Raw genomic sequence first — 22,268 nt, 5'->3', positions numbered from 1 at the left:
TGCCTAGCCACACAGTCATGAGTGTTGAGAGAGTTGAACAGTGGGCTACACATGCATCCTTGAAGTATACCTGTGCTGATTGTCAATGAGAGATGGTCAAATTAGTTTTCTGAAAAGGGCAAAATGTATCAAGTATATAATGTGGAAATGAAGACTTCATCCACTTAAACCTTATTTACAATTCCATGAAATTAATTTGGGGCAATCTTTACCTCCCAAAGAATTAGTTCCCTATACACATACTGTATAGTCATGATATTCCCATCCTATGGTCAGATCAAAAGCAATTCAAATTGAAGAGTTAAAAAATAAATTTGGAATGGATTAGATTTATCAAGAGAATTGATGGGTTAGTGAATGAACTGGGGATCAGTTCATTTGCTTTCCCAGCTGTAGCTGCAGGTACAGATTCCAAAATAATGCTGATGATCAACATAAAAACTCAAAGCATTATTAATTTCTGCCTGTAAATCAACAGTTCTGCAGATGCTGGAAATCTAAAACGAAGTAGAGAATACAGAGCCAACACTATTCTTTGATGTTTATCCCTGACAAATGTTCTCTGACCTGAAACATTGACTGCTTCCCTTCCCACAGATACAGCTTGACTTGTTGAGTCTTACAACTATCCTGTATTAATTTGAATATCCTGACATCAGACTGTACAGCTAATGCTCTATGATGCTTGTTGTTTTTACTGAAATTTCCAACTTGAATTCTAGGCAATTAACATATTAAAGGTTGTGACACATGCTTTCATATTTTGATCCACTATTTGAGTGGACACTATAAATTTACTTCCCATCTAATCAGATTGCTACTATTGCTTCAAAGGAACCAGGATCAGAAATGCACAGAACATATGTCTGAAATTCAATAAATATACACACACACACATACATATATATAGTAGACATAATTTAAACATATATCATTTGCAACTGAATTGAAGAGATTTCAGTTTATTTTACAAATGCTTTGTGGACAAATTTGCACCCAGTTAGATGCCTAAAAATAAATCTTGCTTAAAATTTATTTTAATCAATGCAGAATAAAAGACGTTCCAAGCATTTGCGATAACGATGGTTGTATTTTCATAGGAAAGGCTGCATAATTCAAAAAAAAACTAGCTAACTAATTGAATTACATTAATTTAAAGTAGTTCTAAATTCATAATTATACTTTCAGCTTGTCACAGTTCTGCATAAAATCATATGTCCTAGATATAATATTTGTCTAAAAAGGGCAGGTAGAATAAATTATTTTCAAAGTCTTACTTTGTTGTTTGGTCTGGGCTTCTGAAAATGAACCATTTGTGCTTAGTGAGTCATGCATGTGTCAGTGAATTTCTGAGTGGGCTGGAGCAGGTGTATAAATTGTAGCATTACTGCAGATCATAGATCAGAGGCAGAAGCAGAGCCCTTGCTTGTGCACAAGTATCAGTCTCCTAGATAGGTAAGAACAAACTGTGGAAATCTACTACATACTACATTTTTTTCTGATTCCTTCATTGATTGTACTCTTATGCTTTATGGTTTGATTTTATTTGGAACAAAAAAAATAGCAGATTTTTGAAATCTGCTTGAGGGACCCGTTGTCAGAACTGGAAAAGTGATCATTCATTCTGTTATCTCCACCTTCCCCTCTCTGCAAATTAAAGTGCACTTGTCTTCTCAATGTTCAGTTCTGATATAGCGTCCAAATACTCAGTCAGGCAGCATCTGAAAAGAACAAAAAATGTTTTGAATCGGTGGCATTTCACCAAAATTTTGACCTTATTTCATCAATTGCATTGCTGTTTAAGAATTGATTGGTTACAACTTGGAAGGGAAGATGAAACGGTAAAAAAAAATTGCTGGCTAATCTCTTTTGTATCAGGGTCAAGTTTACTAATTTCCTTTATCTTACTTCAAACAGCTTTTCCGTTAGAGAAAAGGATCATCGAGTTTTAGGCCAGTCTCCTTCAGTGCCTTCTTTTGCTCATCAAAGAATACTTCCTGTGTTAGGATCATTTTAAGAGAAAGGAGATTATCTCAGGTTGCCTAATATAATTGGTGTTTCATTATTGCTTTTGACTTTAACCTGGTTTTTGGATTAGACCAACATCTGAAGCCTATTCACAAGGACATAATAATACCGTCTGCAGCGAAACAGAGATTTTACTTTAAAGTTAGCATTATGTTGATAATGGGCAACCCTATCTATTTGCTAGTTCCTAAAGCACGGTGAATAATGTTAGGAGCAGTGATTGAATATCTTCTCCTTCAGTAATCCACTTGAGTTGGTGAGGTCTGATGTCACTAATGAGCCCATTGTGGGAGCTACATACCCTTCAGCTGATGGGGCAGAAAGTGGCTGATAGGATATATGGGACAAGCCTGTCTGTTCCTTCCATCATCCCTGTGGGCTTCTAGTGAATGGCTCTCAGTACCATCCTGAACGCATCTTCACTTTGAGTGAACAGGGTCCAGAAATGCCCAGGACTCATGGTTTTGTATTTCTTTAGAAACTTTGCCTACATCCTTCTCTCTTAATGTCAGAGAAATGTCTACAGTATACATCCTGAAATGTTTTTTCTTCGCATCCAAATCACTCTTCACCATTCACAAGAAGACCAAACAATCTGAGACATGATTCTCAAGATTTTTTTAAAACAGTGAAGGGACTAGCCAGTGTTTGTTTATAGCGAATGTGTGTTCAATAGCCGGTAGGTTCAAAACTAGTAAGCCAAAGGAAACTAAGTAAATAAACCAGTCTGTAAAAAATCTAATTAGTGATCCAGGAGAAACTTCTTCATCAAGACATAGGAAAGAATTAAGCTGAGGGGAACTGCCAATGTGCACTTATCAGAAAACTGCATTGTAAATGAAGAACAAGAAATACATTCTGTTGGTCTGAGATAAGAAGTGTGGAGTTTAATCTGCTGTGGATTCTATGTTTTTGACTGTGTAAAAAATATTCCTTATTATTAGGATGAACAGTATTCCGCTCCTCATTCCCTTTGCATTTATCTTCCTACTGGTATGTGTAAACCCTGAGTCAATCGTCAATGAAGACGGATGGAAATCTTTAGAGAAGCAACAAAACAGGGACCTGGTAAGTGTTTGGCAGACAATAATGCAATTACTTAGCAGGCAATCTTTGGAGGAAGGAAGGATACAAATTCTCCTTTAAAATGGGTGTGATCCTTAATAAATACTTTGCATTGGCATTCATCAACGAGAAGGACATGGAGGATAGTGAGCTCAGGGAGGAGGATGATGATATTCTAGGGCATGTGATATCCAGAAGGAGAAGGTGTTGGGTATTTTGAAGGACATTAAGGTAGATTAACCCATTGGGCTTGATGAGATCTACCTCAGATTATTGAGAGAGCCAAGGGAGGAGATTGCTGGGGCCTTGACAAAAATCTTTGTATCCTCTTTAGTCACATGTGAGGTTTTGGAGGGCTGGAGAATAGCCAGCATTGTTCCCTTGTTTACAAGAAAAATAGGGACAATCCAGGATATTATAGTGAGGTGAACCTTACATCAGTGGTATTGAAATTACTGGTGAAGATTCCTAGGGATAAGATTTAGTCACATCTGGAAACATATGGACTTGTAGGGGTGTCAGCATGGCTTTGAGTGGGAGAGGTGCATGGACTTAAGTAAAGCACTTGACAAGATTCCTTATGTTAGGTAGGCTGATCTGGAAGATTAAGGCTCATGGGATCTATACATTGGACCCAAAACTGACTGGCATAGAAGACAGGGAATATTGGTGGTGAGGTATTTTGAATGTTGATCTGCGACCAGTGGCATTCCACAGGGAACAGTGCATGGACCTTTGCCATCTGCCACTAATGCTTTGGATGAAAACTTGGGTAAACTAATGGAGAGGATTCTTAGGGACAAGATTTATGAGCTTTTGGAGAGCACAGTCTTATTAGGGATAGCCAGCATGGCTTTGGGAGTGGCAGGACTTGCCTCATGAGCATGATTGAGTTTTTTGAGGAGGAGACGAAACAAATTGATGAAGATAGAGCAGTGGATTTGGCATGTATGGATTTTAGTAAGGAATTTGACAAGGAATAGCTCATCCAGAAATTCATGAGGCTTGAGATCCTTAGGAACTAGGCAGCACAGATTCAGAAATGGCTAGTTGGGGAACTGAGTTCAAGAGCTGTGGGGTAATGTTGCAGTTCTATAAAACTGATTAGACCACCATTGGAGTATAGTGTTCAGTTCTGCTCACCTCATCATAGGAAGAAAATGGATGTTTTACAGAAGATGCAGAGTTGTTGCTGATTGGATTAGAGAACGTGTCCAATGTTCAAATTCAAAGTAAGTTTTATAATCAATGTACATATATGTCACCATAAACAACTCTGAGATTCATTTTCCTGCAGGCATACTCGCAAATCCTTAGAATAGTGACTATAAGAGGATCAATGAAAAATCAGCCACAGTGTAGAAGACAACAAACTGTGTAAATACAAATATAAATAAATAGTAATAAATAATGAGAGCATGAGATAATGAGATAAAGAGTTCTTAAAGTGAGATCATTGGCTGTGGGAACATCTCAACGGATGGGCAGATGAGTGTAGTTAATCCACTTGCCGAAGAGTTTGATGGTTGTGAAGTAGTAACTGTTCTTGTACCTGGTGGTGTGAGTCCTGAGGCTCTTGTATCTGATGGTAGCAGCGAGAAAAAAGCATGGCCTGGGTGGTGGGGATCTCTGATGATGGATGCTGCTTCCCTATGGCAGCATTTCATGTAGATGTGCTCAATGGCTGGGAGGGCTGCTCACAATGCACTGGAGGAACTCAGCAGGTCAGTCAGCATCAGTTGAAAAAATTAGTCGATGTTTCGGGCCAAAACCCTTCGTCAGGACTGAAGGAAGAACTTTGGGGAGAGTTTGAAGAATGCTGGTAGTTGAAAAAAACAGTAATTTGAAAGACAAAGGAGTGGGGGAGGGGAAGCAGGGAGGTGATTGGCAGGAGAACAATGCGCAGTAGTAGAACGAGGTGGAACTAAGAGGGAGGTGATGTGAAATAGGGATAGAGGAAGGGAGGGGGAGGGAATTACCAGGCTGAATCCACTACCTTTTGTAGGATTTTCTGTTCAAAGGCATTGGTGTTTCCATCAGGCCATGATGCAGCCAGACGACACACTCTCCACTACACAGACTCCTAGGGAAGTAGAAGCGCTGCCATGCTTTCTTCTCAATTGCACTTCCTTGCTGTGTCCAGGACAGGTTCTCTGAAGTAGTAACACCCAGGAATTTAAAGTGGCTAACTCTCTCCACTTCTGATCCTCCATAAAGGACTGGCTTGTTGATCTTTGGTTTCCTATCCTGAAATCTACAATTAGTTCCTTGGTCTTGCTGATACTGAGTGAGAGATTGTTGTTATGACACCACTCAGCCAAATTTTCAGTCTCCCTTCTGTGTGCTGATTCATCACCACCTTTGATACAGCCCACAACAGTGGTGTCTTCGGCAAACTTGAATATGGTGTTGGAGCTGTGCCTAGTCACACAGTCAAAGGTGTAAAGCAAGTAGAGCAGGGAGCTAAGCACACAGCCTTGTGGTGCACCTTTGCTGATGGAGATCATGGAGGAGATGTTCATGATGTTGCCAATCCGAACTGAACGGGGTCTACAAGTGAGGAAATCCAGAATCCATTTGTACAAAGAGGTATTGCGGGCGAGGTCTTGAAGTTTATAGGTTAACTTTGAGGGGACGGTAGTATTGAATCCCAAGCTGTAGTCAATAAAGAGCATCCTGATGTACGTAGCTTTGCTATCCAATATTCCAGGGTTTAGTGAAGAGTCAATGAGATGGCATCAGCTGTTGACCAATTGCTCTGCTAGACAAATTGGAGCGAATCCAAGTAATCTCTCAGGACGGAGCTGATATATTTCATCACATATCCTATATGAGGAAATGTTGAGCAAGCAAGGGATATTCTCTTTGAAGCAAAGGAGGATGAGAAGCAACTTGTTGGAAGTATATAAGATTATAAGATGCATAGATAGAGCGGACAGCGAAGGTCTTTTTCCCAGGTGGCTACAGTTAATACCAGAGGATATCCTTTTAAATTGAGTGAAGAAAAGTTTGGGGAGATGTCAGAGGTGTTTCTTTTTCACCTAGAGAGTGCTAAGTGCCTGGAACGTACTGCTGGGGCTGGGGTAGATGCTGATACAACAGGGATAGGCACATGGATGAAAAAAAATAGAGAGAGTGGAAGAGAAGAGTTGGATAAATCATAGAGTAGGTTAAAATGTTGGCATCACATTGTGAGCCGAAGGGCCTGTATTGTGTTGTACTGCTCCATGTTCTAAGAAAATGTAGGTGGGCTGATTAGTAAGTTCACCAAAGACATAAAAGTTGGCGGAGTTGTGGATAGTGAGGAAGGTTGTCAAAGGATACAACAGGATATAGATCAGTTGGAAATATGGGCCAAGAAACGGCAATGGAGTTTCCCCAATGCCTATATTTCCAACTGATCTATATCCTGTTCTATCCTTTGACAACCTTCCTCACTATCCAGAACTCTGCCAACTTTTATGTCTTTGGTGCTGCACTTTGGGAAGTCAATTATAGAAGGAAATTATGCAATAAACGGCAGGACCGTTAAGATCATTGATGTACAGTATGATCTTGGTGTGCAAGTCCATAGCTCCTTGAGGCTGGCAACACAGAGGGTATCCTTGCCTTCATCAGTTAGGCATGGAGTATAAATGTTGGCAAATCATGTGTCAACTTCATTAATCCTTACCTAGCCACATTTAGGATGTGGAGGCTTTGGAGAGGGTGTAAGCATCCTCACCAAGATGATGCCTGGATTAGACAGTACTAGCTATAAGGAGAGGTTGGACAAACTCATATTGATTTCTCAGGATTGTCAAAGGCTGAAGGGGCAACCTGCTAGAAGTATATAAAATTTTGAGAGATGTGGATAAAGTAACTCCGCTATGGATGGCCCCAAGCCTGGCTGTGAAAGCAGAGAGGTTGGAGAAGAGGGTAGCAATATCATCCCGTAAAAAAACAGAACTACAAGAATTCCTTCTTTCCCTGGGAGAGGGAGGATCTTCGTCTGGAACAGCCATTCTCAACGGGGGCCATATGGCCCCCTTGGAGGCCCTGGCACATTTGAAGGGGGCCACCGACTGAAAACTGTGAGAAGGAGTGCCCCAAGAGTTTAAAGGGGCCCTGGTAACTGAACCGATGAAATACCCAAACAGCAACCTTCATTGGAGTCAATAGTTTCCCTCCTATTTATAATATCTTTCTAACACACCGTTTGAATTCGGCACACCTGGTAAATTCATTGCTTACCATTTATGTGAAACATCTCAAGCAGATACACATGGATATGCAAGAAAGATTTAATGACCTGTTAAACCTCAGTATCCCAGATTAGATTTTGAATCCATTTGAAGTACAACCCACCCAAGTTGAGGCAGAAATTCAAGAGAGTTTGATTGATCTTCAGAGTGATATGACTGCATGTCGTCAGTTCAGTCAGTTTCAAAAAGATTTTTGGATCAAGATTGATCTGCCAAATAAATTTACAACACTGTGGGAAAAAGCCCAAAGATTTTTTATTGCCTTTCCCCTAACATATTTGGTTGACAGCGGATTCTGCAAGGTAGTTTCCTTGACAAAATCCAGGAACAAAATTGATATCGCAACAAGAGGTGACCTCTGACTGTCACTGTCTAATTTGGAGCCCAATATCATGAAACTGACAGAAAAGCACCAAGCTCAAGGATCGCATTAGGCCTGATAGATGTTTAACTTCATACAGTCTTTTTTTCAGTTTTGTCCTGTATATCGGAATGTTCACGTTTTCTTGATGTTTAATAATAAATGATTTTCTGTCTATCTGTTCGTGTTGTATCCCTGTTTGAAAGGGGGGCCTTGGAACCTGAGAAGAGCTCCTAAGGGGGCCGCGGCCAAAAAAATGGTTGAAAATCACTAAGATGTGTGAAGTTGGAAGTCACAGAGCCAATCAACCTTCGGCCCAGGACAGAAGATTTTGGCAACTTGCTGCTGGTGGCCTATGCCCCATGGGGGGAATGTGGGCTAAAGGAGAAGAGCAGATAAAATAGATACCCAAAGTTTTTCTCAGAGTGTGAGTACTAGAAGGCAGAGCCTTGAGTGAAGAGGAGAAAAGTTTAAAGGAGATTTAGAAGGCAAGCTTTTTCACACAGGGAGTATTAGGTGCCTGGAACACACTGCTGGGGAGCTGGTGGAGGCACTTAAACAGGCAGATGAACAGGCAGGAAATGAAGGGAAATGGATCCTGTGTGCATTCAGATAGGATTAGTTTAAATAGGCATCAATGTTGGCACAGGCATCGTGGGTTGAATGGCCTGTTCTTGTGCTATACTGTTCTATGTTCTGTTTGAACGAGCCTTTATTAGGCAACTTCACTCTCCACATCCATGTCAACCTTATTGCCCATTCATTTATGCCCTTCAATGCTTATCTAAATGCAATTATTGTATCTGACTCCACCTACAGATAGTGTAAGCCACAAGTATTTTCCAATTTGTTTGTTATCTTTAACTTTTGCTGGTGAAGATACAAATGATTTTTAGGCAATCCAATTCTTAATACATTTGAAAATACGGTTGCAATACAGTATTGGAATTTAAATGCTTACCTCGGTTAATTATTTTAATTTCTTTTTCTCCCACTGAACAGTTTTTCCGAATCCTTCAGTCCTATTTCAATGGTAGAGGGATGAGTTTTGGACTTGGAAGAAAAGAAAAGCTTCGTGGAAGATATGAAAGCAAAACTGGTTCATATGATGACAAATTCAACAACAATCTGGAAACTAAAGACATCTTCAGTGGTTAGTTATCCATTCAGTGGGTAATCAATATGCATTCATTAAAAAAAAAGATTGTCAGAATTAATGTATAATTATGTAAGTGTCAGAGGAACGTCTACTACAGTTGAGAATGAGCTAACTGTGACGGTAAACTGCAAAAATATTTGTTCAGTTTGTTGTTGCCGATGATAAAATAAAATATTTAAAATAACTGGGCCCAGAACACACCTACTCCTATAACTCAAACATACTTTTATTTTACTTGTGCACAAGGAAAACAGTATTTTTCACCCACACTGTTCTGAGGCCAGGACAGAAAACTTACTTTTTATTATACAGAATTGGCTTAGCAGTTATAGATGTTGACCACTTGGTAAATTTGGTAAACGTCTCAGGCCCATATGTATAGTTTGGGTGCCTAAGACTTTTGCTCAGTACTGTATTTGTCAACGTGAAATGGAAAGGGAATTTTTGTCAATCTGGAAGGAGCAAAAGCTGTTGGGAATGGCAAGTGTGGAGGGCCGTGGGAGGAGTGTGGGATGGATGGTAGAGAAGTAGTGCCAAGAGCTGAAGGTGCAGACTCACCAAGCCCTGAGGCACTAGGCAAGGTCATTTGATTCCAAACAATTGGGTAATTGATCATTACAGAACGTCACTCTCAGAGGTTCCCAACCTTTTATATGCCATGGACCAATACCATTAAGCAAGGGGTCTATGAATCCCATTTTGGGAACTCCTGGTCTCTCTGCACCCTCACCTCTCCCTTCCCCCTTTCACAACCATGATTCCCCTCACCTTGCCCCCTTCCCACACTCAGTCCACAATGGAGACCCATAGCAGAATCAGGTTTATCAATACTCACATATGTCATGCAATTTGTTTTTTTTTTTGTGGCAGCATAACAGTGCAATACATAAAATTACTACAGTATTGTGCAAGTCCGAGACACCCTAGATATATGTGCCTAAGATTTTGCACAGTACTGTATACGTTTGAATTCTTTGCTTGCAGATTTAATTGCCATTTACAATGGATATGTTAAATTCAATTGAAACTTCAAGCGGACAGCTGCTGATATTTTGAAGTTATTAAAGATGATTGTCCCTTAGTTGTTGGGTATGGTTCACATCCTTCCATTATCCCTATCTCATCTGTCTTTGGCACCTTCTATTCTGTAAGGGGACGCTATGTTTTTGGAAGACTTTTCTGGAAATGTCTCACTCGTGTGGCATGAGCACGTGCTGTCCCAGTCATCCCTGTGTATCTCATCTGAGGTGTCTCCAGTGGTTTCACTTCAAACGTATCACTTGACTACAACTGCCCAAGGCTATTCTTGCCTGGAAGTTGTCTTTAACTTGTGCCTTTTCACAACTTCCACACTCCCTCCTCTTTGTCCTGTAAAAGACAAAATAGACCTTATTGAATTTCAATAGCACAGTCTCTGAAACTTCATGACAGTTTCATCAAGGTCAGTTGGTTGTTGATATCAGGGGAATATGTGCAACACTCCTGGAAAATAATGGCCCACCTCTCTTAGACAACAGAAAATCTGGTGCTAGTTGATCTTAAAGGGCCACAGTATGGATTGCCAGCGTTTCAGCAGTAATGTCATTGATAGCCTGGCTTGTGTCATGTCGCACCAAAGCTGTGTTAGCAGCCTATTTCCCCAGTACTGCTGAGGCCATGTTAGTGCTTTCATGAACCAGTCTGGCATGTTCCCAGACAGGAACACTCCAATCCAGAAACACTCAGTCTCCATAGTCCTTCAATGGCAGCCTCTCACAGTAGCATGTCGAGAGAATGTGGAGCTGGTACATCTATGGTGCTACGTAGGCCAGGTAACAACATCTCCTCCATGGCTTTGCCAAATATCCCATTTTAGAAAGGTTACTACTGACAGCCTACTGGCCTATAGACCCAGTAAGTACCATTAATGGGATTCAGAGTGTCACCGGTAGTATAGACATGGCACATACTGCTAACTAGTCTAGTTTTATCCCTTGTTGGTGACAGTAACATACTTCACCGCTAGCCCCATGAAGCAGGATGATTATGCAATGATTGTAAGTAGTTTGATACCAATCCTCTAAACTGTTTCATCGGCAACAGATATGCTTATGGACAGTGCAGTCCAGGGCTCCCTTTGCAGTTCTAATACCGCTATCAAAGTAAAACGCAGAACCAAATTCTCAGTGATTTAGGAGTACAGTATAAACACAATGGCAATCCACCTTCTGAATGTATAGACCCTCTCTGGAGCACACCCAACAACCCGACTGGTTAGTACACGACACATATTCATAACTAAGGTGAAGAAAGGTATTAGGAGTATTAATGTAGTGAGATACTTCTGCATTTAGGCAGAAAACGGATGTCCAGATTACCTAAAATGTATAAGGTGGCAAAAAGCAAAGATCAAGAGTTCAGTCCTTATCATCAGTTCTACTGGCCACCTGTTCCCTGGTCCAATGGCATCGTTGTCTTAATGTGTTTTCCTTGGACGTTTAAAGCAGTATATGTGTTCAGCAACACTTGGAATGGACCTTCCCAGCTGGGCTCCAGGCCGTTCTTTCATCGGTAGGCTCTCTCCAGCACCCAATCTCCCGGCTGGGAGATCTGACATTCTGCAGCCAGAATGATCTTCTGGGCTTCAAGTACCTGTTGATGGGAACTCTTAAGAGCTTGTGTTGGTGCTATACAATACTGCAACATGCTCTCACTCATAATATGGATGCCCATCTTTGCAATTAAAAAGGCAGGTGTGGCTGGCAAGTCCATGTGGAGATAAGCCTGTTGTGCAGTTCAGAGTGCAGCGCATTGGCATCAGGGCCAGTGGAAGAGCCTCTGGCCATTTTAGCTCAGACTCATCGTGCAATTTAGTTACAGAAAGTTATAAACTCTCCCAGCTCCATCAGGGAAACTAGCCTCCCCACCATTCAGGACACCTTCAAAAATAAATACCTCAAAAAGGCAGCATCCATTATCAAGGACCCCTATCACCCAGGATATGGCCTCTTCTTATTTTTTGTCATCAAGGAGGAGGTACAGGAGCCTGAAGGCACACACTCAACATTTCAGGAGCACTTTCTTCCCCTCTGCCATCAAATTTCTGGAAAGACAATGTACCTATGAACACGACCTCAGTCTCTTTTCCCTCTCTTTTTGCAGTATTTACTTAATTTAATTTTCTGTTGTTATATATACATCTCATTGTAATTCATAGTTATTATTATGTATTGCAATGTCCAGTACGATGCAACACAACATATTTCACAATGTACACCAGTGATATTAAACCTGGTTCTGATTCTAAACCGCATCTCAGAGCCCCACTGAGTGTGGTAAGAGCAGCTGAAATGATGCTTACACTACAAGGCTTTTGTCAACTCATATAACTATTATTTTTCTCAGAGATCCCAAACCCAGGAATAAATATTCAGAATCAAAGTTATCCACAGTTACCAGTTCTCTGAGTTGGATAAGCTTTTACCCATGGAGATGAAAAAAAAACACGTGCACAAGCATAACCCATACATTTAGGTTACTGCGTAAAGTCTGCTTGGAGATGCACAAACAAATTCCAGGGGAAGGGCCCAGCAGTGGCAGATAATGGCAGTGTCTTTCAAGATTATCCTCTGGTAAATCACACAGTTGCTGCTACTTTACCTGCTCTGGTCAAGAACCTCTCATTTTCAATTGTACCCATCGTCCTTTATACTCTCGTACATAGTGTGCTTTAGTCCATAAAGTCTTTTCAGCTACCGATGCATCATGCTGTAACTTTTACAAATTTTTCAAAGAATTTGGAAAGTATCGGTAGCCTGATCACAATGGAGTGTGACGTGGCCATAGAGACCTGCCGTTGCTGCTTTAGCAAAGGAGTCAGCTCGTTTGTTTCTTCTAGTTACTTCAACTTTCCCGTTATTAAGAGTCACTAGTTTATAATAGCAATTGTAGTAAGTAATTGAAAAGCAGGAAAAGGTTCATCGTTAGTTCACTATGTTTTATCGGAGTTCTGAAGTGGTGAGGAACCCTCTCAGTTTCCTTAAATTGTCCATTGTCATGTAGTACTCCTGAGGCACAACAAGGTTCAATGCACTGGCTGCAAGGTTGCAGGCTTTCAGTAAGGCAAAAAGGTTCAGCTGCTTGAGCAGAACAGGAAGGAAGGTGCTGTATTTTGTTGTATTTATTTATTTAGCGATGGAGTGCGAGTTGGCCCTTCCAGTCCTTCAAGCCACACCACCCCAGCAACCCCCAGCAGACCCGATTAACCCAAACCTAATCACGGGACAATGTACAATGACCACTTAAACTATCCAGTCAGTATGTCCTTGGACTGTGGGAGGAAGCGGGAGGACCTGAAGAAGACCCACACATTCCACAGGAAGGACGTACAGGAACTCCTTACAGAACAGCACCGGAATTGAACTCTGAACTCCAGAACGCCTGAACTATAACAGTATTGTGCTATCCACTTTGCTACCGCGGTGTGACATGCACACTCCACATATCCACTAAAAACGTCAACCCTTCTTTTCAGTATCACATTGGGAGGAAATGCCTTAAAAAGTACTTGCAGGCTTCTATCAGTGGTATTTTACGATGGGCAGAATTAAAGTCATACAAATTCTTACGTACAGTTCCACGATGGATTACTTAAACTGTGTAGTCTTTGGTGTTGGTAGTGGTGGAGGTGGAAATTGTTATCAAAATTGCCTTGACCCGAGGGCATCTTCGAGCCCAGTGGCCACACTGTCCACAAACAAAAATACATGCCTCACAGATATTCCCATGTCTACCCATAGCATGTCCACCATCAAATTGCTGCAACTTTAAACCCCCTCACTGGAATCCACGACAACTCCAACAATGGAATAGATATAAACGTAAGAAATAGAAACAGAATTGGGCCTCTCAGCCTCTTGGTCTTGTTCTGCCACTCTGTAAGATTGACCTTTACTTAAGTGCCACAAGGACTTGCACTTAGACCATGTTCCTTGATTCCCTTAACATCGAATATCTATCTCTTCCTTAAGTGCACTCAGTAACTGACCCCTCTCCCTGCACCCGCAGCCATCTTGGGAGAAGAGCTCCTAGGTTTTGTGCTCCACGAAGGAATGTTTCTCAGTGTAACACACAGCCAAAATTCTGGAGAAACTCGGACGTCAGACAGCATCTATGGAAATGAACAGATACAGTGGTTGATGTTTCGGGCTGAGACCCTTCCCTCAGTGTGACTGGAGAAAAGAATCACAACCAGCTGAATGCAATTTTGAGATGTTCACTACTGCATGGAAGAAAATCTGGGTATTGCTCTCAATGTCTAGGGGTAATGGTGGCAGCCACAGGAATTTTGCTGGGATTTCCATGAAAAATCTGGGCAGTAGTAACTCAGTGTGGCTCATTTCGATCCCAGTCAGCAACTGAAACTGGAATACAGTTCATGACACAGATCAATAGCTGCAGTGGTGCTTTGAACTACAGGAAAAAGAGTCAGGAAAAGGAAAGAGGTGTGCATCGGTTTAGGTAATCAGGAACAAGCAAATTACGCTGTGTACAAGAAATGCAGGAGTACTCTTAAGAGGGAAATCAGGGGGACAAAAAGAGGACATTAGATAGATCTGTAGGCAAAATTAAGAAGAATCCCAAGGAATTTTAAAGATATATTAAAAGTAAAACTGGTGACTAAAGAGAGAATAGGACCCCCTAAAGATTAACATGGTTGTTTACATGTGGAGCTATGAGAAATGGGTAAGATTTTTAAAGAGTATTTCTCAACAGTCTTTTTTTACTGTGGAGAAGATCATGGATTGTAAGGAATTGATGCAACGAGTTGTGAGGTCGAGAACCATGTATTAATTACCAAGAAGAATGTATTGGCAGCCTTAAAGCACAGTAGATAAATCCCCAGGCTCTGACAAAGTGCATCCTTGATCCTTGCAGGAAACTGTGTTCTATTAAATTTTGTAAAGAATTGAATGAATGTTTGAACAGTTCAAAATGAAAATTTAACTCTTTCTGAGCGAACAGCATGTAGAGTGTCTGTACAAGTTAAATACTGCAGGTCTGTTAATGTCTAATATCTGTTAATGCCAGATGGATTCTTTCGTAGTGTCAGGGACTATTAAAGTGTGAACACCTCACATATGTAATGTTAATATTCTTTTGTAAGTCCAAGGATTGTTTTGTGTTACAAGGATCATTAAAATGTTGAATTGATTTATGAGGGTATGCTGAACACTGTGTTAATAGGCACAGGATGCATTTGAAGAAAGAAAGGCTGTGTGGAGACAAAAAAAAATCAAAGAATTTGTCTGTCTCATGGATGCTCCATGTCTGGGAAACTCATAATTATTCGGTACCCTTCCCAGTTTCATTGGGCTTCACCCAGAATGGAAATCGCAGTTGGTGCCTGGGATTCATGGGTGTCTTCATGAGTGAGTTGGAATTTGGATTTCCCCTGACAACAGCAACAATCAAGAGGAGACTAAGAATCGTGAGCCCTAAAATCTTATTGGAAATCTATGTGACTTGCAACTTAGTATTTTGTGTGGTTTATTTGTGCTTTCTATTTTATGATAATAAATTAATCGTAAATTACTTTGTTGTGCTTGTGTAATTATTACCACATCTCCTGGACACTCAAAATATTGGCTCTGATCAACCCAGCCTGCTGCAGAAACTAGGTAAGAAGTTCTGGAGCCCAAGATAATTGCTTCATCTTTATTCACAGTTGAAGTTCCAAAAGACTGGACTGAGGTAAATGTACTGTTATTTAAGAAGGCTAGCAAAAGCAAAGCATGGAACTACAGGCCAATGAGTCTGATATCAGTGGTGGATAAGTTATTGGATGGAATCCTGAGAGGTGGGATCTACCGACATTTGAATAGACAAGGTCTGATTCGAAATAGTCAGCATGGCTTGGTCCATGGAAAACCATGTCAGATGAATCCCAATGGTAGGAATCAGAGGGTGGGTGGTGCAAAGTTGTTTCTCAGACTGAGTGCCCGTGAATAGAGGTGTGTTACAGGGATTGGTGCTGGGGCCTGTGGTTATTAAGGCTGTAAACAATTCTAAAATCAGTGGTATTGTAGACTGCGAGAAAAGTTAGGGGATCTTGATCAATTAGGCAAGTGGGCTGAAGAATGGCAAATGGCTTTCAATCCAGGTGTGTGTGAGATGTTGCATTTTGGATTAGTCAAACAGGGTAGGTCTTACAATTAATGGTCGGGTCCTGGAGAACAGAGGGACCTAGGCTAACAGGTGCAAAGTTTACTGAAATGTTATCACAGGTAAACAGAGTGGCTTTTGTGGCACATTCAGACATCCCACCTCTCCCAGAAGTTCCGGGAGTCTCCCGCATACTGATAGCGGCTCACTGACACCCGCGAATTATATATAATATCCCGGAAATTGATTTTTTTGAGAATGAGCGAGCAAGAGGGAGAGACAGAGAGAGTGAGTGACAGATGTAGTGAGAGAGCGACAGAGAGAGCATCCTGATTGTTCTCTCCTTGTGCTAAGTAGACCTATCAGTTTTCTCTGTGCGTGGGCTTTACAGTCAACCTCTCTCTCTCTTTCATTGTCTATCAGTTCAGTTTAGTGTCCTGCAGCGCCATGGCAGAGTGTTCCAAAACATTTATAAAACGTACTTCACCCCAGACTACACTAAAGTGTACATTGCCTAATAGGGGTCAAAAATAATGACAGTTTTGCTCGCTGCACGCTTTGCTATTTTATTTCTATTGCCCATGGTGGGTTAAATGACTGTAAAAGATATGTTGAGGTGAGTTTAACAGGTGTCATTCATTCATTAGCACAGCTAACGTTATTTAAATTAGCGGGCTAGCTGCTCAGTAGTTACTCTATTGATGTCCTGCGTGATGAGGCCAAACTCCTTGTAGACTTGCTTATAGTTGTAATAGAATTAAAAAAATGACTCCATGAAAATATAATATATATAATATAATATAACATAACATAAAATAAATTAATATAATATAAGCAAGGAAGCACAAGAGATACCCCCTTACAAGACAAAGCAGCTTTCCAAAGATGCCAGAGAATTCTATGTCAGGTGCTTTCAAAAAATCTTGGAGAAGTTCCCAATGAGAGACCAAATCTTGAAAAATCTGTCAGTGGTCAATGCAGAGAGCCAAGATAAAGCAGATTTTGACTTTGGCAGAGAGATTTCCAAATCTGATCAAGGCAAATGCAAGAGAACAGCTCCACTTGGAAGTCCTGGATTATGTCTCAAGTAACCTTGAAGGACTGGTGCCAAACTACTAAAGTTTGCCAGTTGATGAGTTCTGGGGGAAGCTGTCCAAAGTAAAATCTGTGTGTCATGGTCGGGTCCGTGAAGTCCACATTCCGGTTCACGGTCCGGTCCGTGGACTCAGGATGCCGGGTCTTCCCGCTGTCCCTTGTTTGAGTTAATTATAGGCACCTGATTCCCATCTTTGGGCTTGCAATATAAGTAGCCTTGGGATTGAGTATAGGCTGCTGGTTTGTCTTGTCAGTCCCTCTTAGAGTGATCTGCTAATGGAAGGCTAGTGAAACCATTCATGATCTCTAGGCCTGGTTGAAGGACCACTGCTTCATGGAGCCTTGTTGCCACTCATTGGAGTGGTCTTTGTGGTATGGATTTGGCTGTTTCCTGGGCCAGCTGAGTGGCTGCCAGCCACTCTGAGCTAGGTAGGGATCTGGCTGTTTCTGTAGCCAGCTGAGGTTGCTGGCTGTAACTGAGACTCGGAGCTTCCCTGCAGCAGAGATGGAACTGTCTGTTATTCTGTGGTGTTTGTCTCTTGTCCTTGCCTCTGGGGCAAGTCAGGATGTTTTGCTGTTACCCTGTGGGGGGGATATGTCTTGTCTTGTCCTTGCCTCTGTGGGGTAAGTCAGGCTGTCTTGCCATTGCCCTGTGGGGGGGGGGGACATGTCTTAGAACATAAAACATAGAATAGTACAGCACAATACAGGCCCTTTGGCCCACAATGTTGTGCTGACCCTCAAACCATGCCTCCCATATAAGCCCCCACCTTAAGTTCCTCCATATACCTGTCCAGTAGTCTCTTAAACTTCACTAGTATATCTGCCTCCACCACTGACTCAGGCAGTGCATTCCACGCACCAACCACTCTGAGTAAAAAACCTTCCTCTAATATCCCCCTTGAACTTCCCACCCCTTACCTTAAAGCCATGTCCTCTTGTATTGAGCAGTGGTGCCCTGGGCAAGAGGCGCTGGCTATCCACTCTATCTATTCCTCTTATCTTGTACATCTCTATCATGTCTCCTCTCATCCTCCTTCTCTCCAAAGAGTAAAGCCCTAGCTCCCTTAATCTCTGATCATAATGCATACTTTCTAAACCAGGTAGCATCCTGGTAAATCTCTTCTGTACCCTTTCCAGTGCTTCCACATCCTTCCTATAGTGAGGTGACCAGAAATGGACACAGTACACCAAGTGTGGCCTAACCAGAGTTTTATAGAGCTGCATCATTACATTGTGACTCTTAAACTCTATCCCTTGACTTATGAAAGCCTACACCCCATAAGCTTTCTTAACTAACCTATCCACCTGTGAGGCAACTTTCAGGGATCTGTGGACATGTACCCTGAGGTCCCTCTGCTCCTCCACACTACTAAGTATCCTGCCATTTATTTTGTACTCTACCTTGGAGTTTGTCCTTCCAAAGTGTACCACCTCACACTTCTCTGGGTTGAACTCCATCTGCCACTTCTCAGCCCACTTCTGCATCCTGTCAATGTCTCTCTGCAATCTTTGACAATCCTCTACACTATCTACAACACCACCAACCTTTGTGTCGTCTGCAAACTTGCCAACCTATCTTTCTACCCCCACATCCAGGTCATTAATAAAATTCACGAAAAGTAGAGGTCCCAGAACAGATCCTTGTGGGACACCACCAGTCACAATCCTCCAATCTGAATGTACTCCCTCCACCACCACCCTCTGCTTTCTGCAGGCAAGCCAATTCTGAATCCACCTGGCCAAACCTCCCTAGATCCCATGCCTTCTAACTTTCTGAATAAGCCTACCGTGTGGAACCTTGTCAAATGCCTTACTAAAATCCATATAGATCACATCCACTGCACTACCCTCATCTATATGCCTGGTCACCACCTCAAAGAACTCTATCAGGCTTGTTAGACATGATGTTGCCCTTCACAAAACCATGCTGACTGTCCCTGATCAGACCATGATTCTCTAAATGCCTATAGATCCTATCTCTAAGAATCTTTTCCAACAGCTTTCCCACCACAGACGTAAGGCTCACTGGTCTATAATTACCTGGACTATCCCTACTACCTTTTGAACAAGGGGACAACATTCGCCTCCCTCTAATCCTCCGGTACCATTCTTGTGAACAACGAGGACATAAAGATCCTAGCCAGAGGCTCAGCAATCTCTTCTCTCGCCTCGTGGAGCAGCCTGGGGAATATTCCGTCAGGCCCTGGAGACTTATCTGTCCTAATGTATTTTAACAACTCCAACACCTCCTCTCCCTTAATATCAACATGCTCCAGAACATCAACCTCACTCATATTGTCCTCACCATCATCAAGTTCCCTCTCATTGGTGAAAAGTATTCATTGAGGACCTTGCTCACTTCCACAGCCTCCAGGCACATCTTCCCACCTTTATCTCTAATCGGTCCTACCTTCACTGGCCGTCCTGCTGTTACCCAACAGGTGGACCTGTCCCACCTTGATGTGGAGAGGTTGAGTCCTGGCTTGTCTAACTATAAGTCCCAGCTCTATGTCTATGTACTGTCCTGTCTCATGCTGGTGTCATGTTAACGATGAGTCCCAGCTCTACGTTGATGTTCAGTTCCCAATCCGTCTCTCAGCTCCAGCCTCAGTTATCAGCCTCTGCACTTCAAGACGAGGATCCCGCGGCCAAGCCCCAGGAACCCAAGCCTTGAGGATTCTGCCGCCAAGCCCAGGCCTCTAGACCCCAGCCACTTCCTGTCCTGAAGCCATGTCATGTCCTTGCCTGGTTCCAGGGTCTGAGACCGAGGCAAGACCCAGATCCTGGGTCCTTGTCCAGTCTCTGACTCGGAGTTCAAGCCTTGTCTCCTAGTCCATGGTTCCTAGTCCTGGTCCCGCTTTCCCTAGCCCAAGTCTGTGTTCTTGTCCCTGCTCCTTGCCTGAATCCTGTCACGTCCCTACTCTAGTCAAGTCCTGTTCCTTGTACTTCAGTGTCTGTGTCTTGCATTTGGGTCTGTTTCCAGCACTCCAATGTGACACTGTGAGTACAGGGCAGTTGAGACTCAGAGCTCTGCCATTTGATGAAGCTGCTTTTGGTGCTGCCAAATTCTCATTGTGATCTGAAAACGGCATTCAGCATGGTGCGTCACATTAGCACAGAATTCAGAACTCTTACAAAACAGAATTCAGAAGCTGTCTTACAAAACACTTGTGAATCTGATGTCTTGCAAAACTAACAAATTCATTGACACAGACTGCTATGAGGTTGAGACTTCTGGCAAAATGCTCAAATCTGCCAAGCAAGCCACATCACATTACAAGGAAAGTTTGCAAGTAAATAGAAAAGCTATTTGTATTAGTACTTGGCTATTAGCATTGAGACTGCCAACAAAATAAGTGTGTGTAACTAGTTTCAATATGTGATCAAATAAATTGTTGTGTTCTTTCATAATCAAATGTCCTGTATACATACACCCTTGAAGGTTGACTGGGGGGGAGGGGGAATATGGGGTTGTGGGGGGCAGAGGTGGTGGTGCTACCTCCCTGAAGTGAGTTCTTGCAGGGTGGGATGTCTGCACATTGGCCTTCATCAACCTGTGCATTGACTATAAGAGATGGCACATTATGTTACAGTTGTACAACACTGATGAGGGTGCACTTGGAGTGTTGTACTGTATTCTGTCCTGGTCACTCTGTTTTGGGAAGGAATTCAGTAAGTTGTAAAGAGTCCAATGAAAATTTACAAGAATGTTGCCAGGACTCATGGGCCTGAGTTATAGGCAGAGGTTGGGCAGGCCTGCATTTTATTCCTTGGAACATAAGAAACTGACTGACTTATTTCTTTAGCTTCCTGTGGAATTGTATCAATGCTTTTGCAATCTATTGCATTACTGTACGGGGAACTGGTCTACACAGCTTCGCCAGAGCCTTGTTGTCTGGTTACCCATTTCCACCTCTCTGCTGGGGATGGAAGGTTGGACTTTGAGCAGCATAGGTAACCGAAGGATGAGCTTATTCATGTGTATAAAATCAAAAGTGGTACAGATAGGGTGAATGCACAGCGTCTTTTTCCCAGGGAAAGAGTACCAGAAACGAGCGGGCACAGGTTTAGAATGAGAGATCAAAGATTTTAAAGGGTTCTGAGGAACAATTTTTTCACACGGAGGGCAATGGGTATATGGGACCAGCTACCTAAGAAAGTAGTCATCCCTCCCCCTCCTGTCTTCTCCTATCATTTTGGATCTCCCCCTCCCCCTCCCCCTCCAACTTTCAAATCTCTTACTCACTCTTCCTTCAGTTCGTCCTGACGAAGGGTCTCGGTCTGAAACGTCGACTGTACCTCTTCCTAGAGATGCTGCCTGGCCGGCTGCGTTCACCAGCAACTTTGTGTGTTGCTTGAATTTCCAGCATCTGCAGAATTCCTGTTGTTTGGGTACATCAATGACATTAAGAGACATTTAGTTACTTAACTGCAAACGTAAATTAGCAGAAGCATGAAATGGAATATGCTCCACAGCTGGTGGATGCTTCGTGGAGAACAATAGAACTTAATCATGCTGTAAATCTGTCAGATAAACACCGTTGACATGCGCCCACAAGAGCTGGCCAGGTTAGACCCGTCCATTATTTTAGGACGCAAACAACAGGAATTCTGCAGATGCTGGAAATTCAAGCAACACATAAAAGTTGCTGGTGAACGCAGCAGGCCAGGCAGCATCTCTAGGAAGAGGTGCAGTTGACTGCACCGTTTCCTAGAGATGCTGCCTGGCCTGCTGCGTTCACCAGCAACTTTTGTGTGTTGCAATATTTTAGGACGTTTATCCCAGTCCTTTCACTTTGGAAAGGTGTTACTCCTGGGGGAAAACAGCAGGGACCCTCAAAATGACCTGGTCCTTAGTTTTCAGGTGCAATATTAGCAACCCAATAATGGTCTTCACTATTCTGACATGAGTTTTATTTTATTCCACGCTTACTTAATATAATTGAAATTTCGCAGCTTCATGGTCGGACTTGAACTTGTGCTCCGGACGTTATTTCCCTTTACTCCCAGGGAGGAACCGTGCAGAATCAATCTAATTTTTTGCTCAAAATCCACCGTGCAAAAAGCAAAGGTACAACTCTGTCACTCCGACATGCACGAACTCTTTTATCCAGAATGACGTCTTGGTCCTTGTCAATCAACGCTCGGATTGGTCGCGGTCCCGGTCATT

The 22,268-nt window shown here is 42.3% G+C and overlaps 1 long non-coding RNA gene across 1 annotated transcript; it reads right to left on the bottom strand.

Moving 5' to 3' along the window:
* Positions 1-1,446: 1,446 nt before the first annotated feature.
* LOC134344373 (uncharacterized) lies at positions 1,447-22,209 on the bottom strand. Its single transcript, XR_010017427.1, has 4 exons — positions 22,032-22,209; positions 21,345-21,479; positions 8,660-8,751; positions 1,447-1,721 (listed from the first exon to the last, which is right to left on the bottom strand). It is a non-coding gene; the product is annotated as an uncharacterized LOC134344373 (long non-coding RNA).
* Between the last annotated feature and the right edge of the window lie 59 nt (positions 22,210-22,268).

The sequence above is a fragment of the Mobula hypostoma genome, chromosome 3 (assembly GCF_963921235.1).
Source record: "Mobula hypostoma chromosome 3, sMobHyp1.1, whole genome shotgun sequence".
NCBI classification, from domain to species: domain Eukaryota; kingdom Metazoa; phylum Chordata; class Chondrichthyes; order Myliobatiformes; family Myliobatidae; genus Mobula; species Mobula hypostoma.
Note: the sequence above shows the minus strand (reverse complement) of the source record. Positions and strands in the feature narration are given on the sequence as shown.